Below are 6646 nucleotides of genomic sequence, written 5' to 3' on the forward strand. Positions count from 1 at the left end.
GGTGCTACCAACACAAGTGAACAGGCATATGCACACACATACACAAGACAGGTGGCATGAGCATGTCTTGCCCCATAAGACAGAGCAGGGGGCCATAAGAACATGTCCAGGCTGGACACAGTCGCTCACGCCTGTAATCCCAACACTTTGGGAGGCCGAGGCGGGTGGATCACCTGAGGTCAGGAGTTTGAGACCAGCCTGACCAACATGGTGAAACCCCCTCTCTACTAATAATACAAAAATTAGCCAGGCATAGTGATGCATGCCTATAATCCCAGCTACTCGGGAGGCCGAGGCAGGAGAATCACTTGAACCCAGGAGGCAGAGTTTGCAGTGAGCCAAGATCGTGCCATTGCACTCCAGTCTGAGTGACAAGAGCAAAATTCCATCTGCAAAAAAATAAAAAAGAAAAGAAGGAAGGGAGGGAGGGAGGGAGGGAAGGAGGGCGGGAGGAAGGAAGAGAGAAAGAACATATCTGAGCCTCTAAGCAGCCAGGTCTGTAAGAGCCCTGCATGGGAGTAAGGACAGATGAAATCAGAGAGCAGAGCATTTTCTAACACTTCACACCACACAAGCCCTGCTACACACTAGGGTTCATCTGATCCTCACGAGGCAGGGCCCTACAAACAAGACAGGTGTTGCTTTCTCCTCCACTTTCAGATGAACAAATTGAGACTCAGAGAGATTTAAATGACTTCCCAGGACTGTAGAAGTGCCAGAACTGAACGCATCACTTCCCAAGCATTGGGCATGTAGCTTCTGCCAGGCTTGCTGCTGGGCACAGGGGATACTGAGGCAAATGGAACACAGTCCCTGCCCCTCAAGGTGGCCAACTGCATAATGGCAAAAGCACAGTTTCTCAAGTCAGACAGAACCTGTGTTTGAATCTCAACTTCCCCACTGACTAGCCTTGTGAGCCTAAACTGGTTCCTAACCTCCACGTCTCACATTTTGAGTCTCAGATTCAAAACATAACCTAGATCAAACCAGCCTCGTGCTCAAACCCTCCAAAGGCATCAGCTCAGAGTAAAATCCGCATGTGACCCAGTCGCTGCTCCCGTATCCAGCTCATTTCCTATTTCTGTTCACCTCTCTTCCCACTCTCAGATGCCCTGGCTCCTCGCTACACCTAAAGCAAGACAAGCACCTCCAACCTTTGACCTTTGCCCTTCTCTTCCCTCTCCTGGATGCACTTTCTCCAGATGGACACATGGCTTACCACATGGCCTGCCACTCAGGTCTCCAGCTTCTCAGACAGGCCATCCCTGGCCAGATGCAGTGGCTCATGCCTGTAGTCCCAGCACTTTGGGAAACTGAGGCGGGCGGATGGCTTGAGCCCAGGAGTTCAAGACCAGCCTAGGCAATATGGTGAAACTCCGTCTCTACAAAAAATACAAAAATTAGCCAGGCATGGGCCAGGGATGGTGGCTCACACCTGTAATCTCAGCACTTTGGGGGGCCAAGGTGGATGGATCACTTGAGGTCAGGAGTTTGAGACTAGCCTGGCCAACATGGCAAAACCCTATCTCTACTAAAAAATACAAAAATTAGCTGGGCATGGTGGCCTGTGCCTGTAGTCCCAGCTACTCAGAAGGCTAAGGCACGAGAATCGCTTAAAGCCAGAAGCCAGAGGTTGCAGTGAGCTGAGATCACGCCACTACACTGCAGCCTAGGCGACAGAGCGAGATTCCCTCTCCAAAAAAAAAACCAAACAAAAAAATTAGCCAGTTATGGTGGCACATGCCTATAGTCCCAGCTATTCAGGAGGCTGAGGTGTGAGAATTGCTTGAGCCCAGGAGGTTGAAGCTGCAGTGAGCTGTGATTGTGTCACTACACTCCAGCCTGGGCAACAGAGTGAGACCCTGTCTCAAGAAAGAAAAAAAAGCCAATCCCTGACCATGGCATCCAAAACAGTGGCCCTGTCACTATCAACTGTACTCTTCTTCAAAGCACTGTCTCCATGTTACACAACCTGATACTACCTGTATTCGACCATTTGTTAATGACCTGTCCCTCCCAGTAGTACATAAGGGATACACCCATTTTGTTTACTCCTCTGTGCCTAGAACACTGTCTGGCACATAGTAGGAGCTCAACAAATTTTTGTTACACAAATAAATCAATGACCCTCACTTTCCTCCCCTTTAAAATGATACATACAGCCACATAGTTATAAGAATTAAATTATGTTGGCTGGGCACGGTGACTCACACCTGTAATCACAGCACTTTGGGAGTCTGAGGCGGGCAGATCACTTGAGGTTAGGAGTTCGAGACCAGCCTGGCCAACATGGCGAAACCCTGCTCTACTAAAAATACAAAAATTAGCCGGATGTGGTGGTGGGCACCTGTAATCCCAGCTACTTGGGAGGCTGAGGCAGGAGAATCGCTTGAACCTAGGAGGTGGAGGTTGCAATGCGTCAAGATCACTCCACTGCACTCTAGCCTGGGTGACAGAGAGAGACTCAGTCTCAAACAAATAAATAAATAAATACACACACACACACACACACACACACACACACACACACAACAAAAACCTTATTTAAAAAAAGAATTAAATGATGTCATAAGTGGAAGATGCTTTGCCTGGTGCAGGGGAGCTTAGTTGACACTCAATAATGGTCGCTGTTTTATTGTCATTGTTCGTGCTGTTGTTGTTTTGGTGCTCGCCATCTCATGGGGGAGACAGGTGTGGAAATAAGTAATTTGTGATCATAAAGCTCTTATTCCTGAGCCCTCTGCTCCACTTTGGGGTGTGGGCAGCAGCCCCTCCATCTGCCTGAACAGCAGGGCCTGAAAATTTTATCTGGACTGCCAAGGTCACGCTCTGGGTCTGGCCCTGATGGTGGGAGACCTCTCTCTGGGGCCTTCCTGGGCTGGGGGCAGTGGGCAGAGCCCAGCCCAGGCCTCAGAAACCCGTGATTTCCCCAAGAGCAGGCCCCACATCAAAGCCAATCTCAGAGGGGTGAGGCCTCAGCATAAATGGAAGATTAAAGAAGGCTCAGTCTCCACAAGGCCACAGGGAGAGGCAGCCAGCAGGCGACCACAGCGGGGAGGCCCTGACACAGCCCTGGCAGTGGCCATCTTGGGGGGCAAGAGGAGAGAAGGGGGCCCAGTCCTCGGCAAGGGGAGCTAGGAGGACACCTTAGCATAGGGGGTGCTCCTTGTGATTAAATCTGGACGCATCTCTCCATTCCAAGCCAGCTTCTTAACCCTTTCCCAGCCAGGCGGCAGCAAGGAGCTCAAGATAGGAAGCCCTGTGCCTCTCTTCAAGAGACTTGGTTTGGTCATTGGGTTTGGTCATTGGGGTTTGCTCTTTCCAGCAAGGGAGCCTGTAATGAGGACCTCCTGGCCCCAGTCTTCCTCCCCAGGGAAGGTCTGTAATTAGTGCAGGAGGCGAGGCTGGGGAAGCGCAGACAATGTCATTTGAACCAGGATGAGACAGGGCTCAATTGCTAGTCTGCACTTTTTTTTTTTTTTTCTGGTGCCATTTCATACACAAAACTCCAGCAAACGTAACCCTTTCCTGGTTGGGCCCGGATGCCAGGGTTTCAGCTTGGCACAGCATCCATTCCTGTGCCTAACGTGCGCCATTCTCACCTCCACATACATCCCAGTTCAGGTGAGCCACGGTTTCAGACTTCCTCAACACCAGCCAGTCAGTCACCCAACAAGCCTTTGACGAATGCCACCAGATGCCAAGCACCCAGGGGAGGGGACCCAAGGGAAAATCTCCCTTCCTGTCAGCAAGGAGCTGACGATCCCTCTAAGCAGCAGGGGAATGCACACTCGGAACAGGTGGCAGGCAATGGAAGGGAAAGTGGCACCTGCTGAGGACCAGTGCAGGGCAGGGAAGGAAGCTGGGTGGAGGCAGAGTCCACACGATGGGTGCAGGAAGGATTGGCGTGTGGTAAGCACCCTGTAAATATGTTCTAAGGGAGATATCTTCCTGGAAGCAGAGCTTTTCTGCAATCAGGGCCTGAGGGCTGAACCCACAGAGACAAGGAAGGCGGGCAAAGCCAGCCCCAGGTAGAGATGGATGTCAGAGCTATTGCGACAGGCAGAGGCTACTGCCTCCTCCCCCATGCTCCTGGAGCACCCATTCTGAATCCCTGAACTACAGTTGATCTCACGCTGTACTACAGCCTGTCTGACTGCAGATCTGGCTCCTCCACTAGATTGCAAGCAGCCGGAGGGCTGTGTCTATTCGCCTCTGGTCTCATGAGCCTCAGCACTGAGCCTGGCACACAAGAAGTATTCAATAAATGCTCTTTGGTTTTTTTTTTTTTAAATACTTTTTATTTTTGGGTGGGAGGACGGAGTCTCACTCTGTCGCCCAAGTTGGAGTGCAGTGACGTGATCTTGGCTCACTGCAACCTCCGCCTCCCGGATTGAAGTGATTCTCCTATCTCAGCCTCCCGAGTAGCTGGGATTACAGGTGCATGCCACCACACATGGCTAATTTTTGTATTTTTAGTAGAGATGAGGTTTTACCATACTGGTCAGGCTTGTCTGGAACTCCTAACCTCAGGTGATCCACCTGCCTTGGCCTCCCAAAGTGCTGGGGGATTACAGGCGTGAACCGCTGCACCCAGCCAATAAATGCTCTTTAAATAGATGGTTGGGCTTGCATGAGATGATGAGAGAAGTAAGGAAGAATCCACCTCTACAGACTTTCCCAGGGAGGATGCAAATTCTGGCCCCACTTCCCTTGCAAATCACATCACGGTATCTCTAACATATAAAATTTAGCTTCTAGAAATCAATAAGACCAACCACCAATTTTTAAAGGTTGAAGAATGTGAATAGAGTCTACAGAAAAGGAAACATAAATTGTCTTAACACATCTAAAATGATGCTCAATCCTACTCAAAATAAATGCAAATTTAAAATATACTGGAGGCTATGGCTGGGCGCCGTGGCTCACGCCTGTAATCCTAGCACTTTTGGGAGGCCGAGGCAGGTGGCTCACCTGAGATTAAGAGTTCCAGACCAGCCTGACCAATATGGTAAAAACCCCATCTCTGCTAAACATGGTAAAGTATAAATGAATGTAATCCCAATGCTTTCGGAGGCTGAGGCAGGAGGATCACTTAAGGCCAGAAGTTGAGACCAGCCTGGACAACATAGTGAGACCTCATCTCTACAAATAATAATAATAAATTATCTAGGCATGGTGGTGCATGCCTGTAGTCCCAGCTACTCATATAGCTGAGGTGGAAGGATTGCTTGAGTCCAGGAGGTCGAGGCTACAGTGAGCCGTGACTGTACTGCTGCACTCCATCCTGGGCAACAGAGCAAGGTCTTGTCTCCAAAAAAATAAATAAATAAAATACACTGGAAACCATTTCTTATTTATCAGTTTAGAAAATTCCAGGCTGGGCACGGTGGCTCACGCCTGTAATCCCTGCACTTTGGGAGGCTGAGGCGGGTTTATCACGAGGTCAGGAGATCGAGACCATCCTGGCTAACACGGTGAAACCCCGTCTCTACTAAAAATACAGTTACTTAGCCGGGCTAATTAACTGTGGTCCCAGCTACTCTGGAGGCTGAGGCAGGAGAATGACGTGAACCTGGGGGGCAGAGCTTACAGTGAGCCAAGACCTCGCCACTGCACTCCAGCCTGGGCTACAAAGCGAGACTCCGTCTCAAGAAAAAAGAAAAGAAAAGAAAAGAAAATTCCAAAAGTTTGATAATATCCTCTCTTTGAGAGACTGTAGAACAACCAGCACTATTGCTGATGGGAGTGTAAATTGGTACAAGATATTTGAGAATACCTACCAATGTTACAAATGCATGTTCTCTTTGACCCGGGAATCCTACTTCTGAGAATTTATCCTGCATGCAGTGCTTGAACAAGCCTATCTTTGCAGCACTGTTTGTTATAGTAAAAAAACTAGAAACAATCCAATTGTCCATTAATTGGGGACAGGTAAATAAATGATGGTACATTCATACAATCATACAAAGGATGAGGAAGTTCTCTGTGTGCTAATATAGGAAGATCTTGAAAATAGATTAAGTGGGGGAAAAAGATGCAGAACAGTTTGTATAATACTTTTCGATTTAAAAAGAGAGAGAGAGAGAGTCCTGGTATTGTGGCGCATGCCTGATAGTCCCAGCACTTTGGGAGGCAAGGCAGGATAATCAGCTGGGGCCAGGGGTTCAAGACCAGTCTGGGCAACACAGTGAGACCCTGTCTCTACAAAAAATTTAAAAGTTATCTGGGCACACCTGTAGTGCTCAACTACTCAGAAGGCTGAGGCAGAAGGATTGATTGAGTCCCTGAGGCTGCTGTGAGCTGTGACTGTACCCTGCACTCTAGCCTGGGTGACAGAGAAAGACCTTGTCTCTAAAAAAAAAAAAAAAGGCCAAGTGTGGTGGCTTACGCCTGTAATACCAGCACTTTGGGAGGCCAAGGCAGGCGGATCACAAGGTTAGGAGATAGAGACCATCCTGGCTAACATGGTGAAACCCTGTCTCTACTAAAAATACCCAAAAAATTTAGCCGTATGTGGCGGCATGCACCTGTTGTCCCAGCTGCTGGGGAGGCTGAGGCAGGAGAATGGCATGAACCCGGGAGGCGGAGCTTGCAGTGAGATGAGATTGCACCACTGCACTCTAGACTGGGTGACAGAGCAAGA

Source organism: Mandrillus leucophaeus, unplaced genomic scaffold (assembly GCF_000951045.1).
Source record: "Mandrillus leucophaeus isolate KB7577 unplaced genomic scaffold, Mleu.le_1.0 Scaffold66, whole genome shotgun sequence".
NCBI lineage: Eukaryota > Metazoa > Chordata > Mammalia > Primates > Cercopithecidae > Mandrillus > Mandrillus leucophaeus.